This window comes from Dreissena polymorpha, chromosome 8, assembly GCF_020536995.1.
Source record: "Dreissena polymorpha isolate Duluth1 chromosome 8, UMN_Dpol_1.0, whole genome shotgun sequence".
NCBI classification, from domain to species: domain Eukaryota; kingdom Metazoa; phylum Mollusca; class Bivalvia; order Myida; family Dreissenidae; genus Dreissena; species Dreissena polymorpha.
Genome location: NC_068362.1, coordinates 67586161 through 67586827, shown reverse-complemented (window position 1 = coordinate 67586827; position 667 = coordinate 67586161).

Below are 667 nucleotides of genomic sequence, written 5' to 3'. Positions count from 1 at the left end.
TGGTGGTGTGGCCAAACACACATTTTGCTATATGTTCACAATCCTCTTATTGACTTCCAAACTTAATTTTAATTGACATTCACAATACAGTTTAAGTGTTATCGATCTTGTTACGTTGTTGGCACTAGATGGGATGCAATTTTAATTTTCAACGAAGTTGATATAATGCTATTAAAATACCAAATATCTGTCAGTATGTTGACATCAATTTTCATTTTCACATACATTTTATTTGATAATTCCATTGTCAAAAAGTGACAAAAATTACAGTTGAAATCTATACCAGTATGGAAAGAATATGCTTGTGCATATAGTTCACAGGAAATTTTGACAATGTATGTGAAGGCATTCAAATTTGACTTAAAGGATATTTGTAGTAGTAGAAGACTGATTTTCTTTATAGTGTGAAACTATAAGCTACATCCAAACATGCATTTAACTCATTACATTGTGTGAAATGCATAAACAGGTTATAAAGGTATTGCGCTCAATTAATAACATGTATTATAATTCGATTTTATTAAATGATGTCATTGATCGATCGGTCTTTTAGGTATGATCTTTGGTTGAAAAATAAAACGACTCTCAGTGATATCGATATACCATGATATGAACGTTAAGCATGTAAATTGACATATACGAAAATAAGTAACAACACATGTGAGAG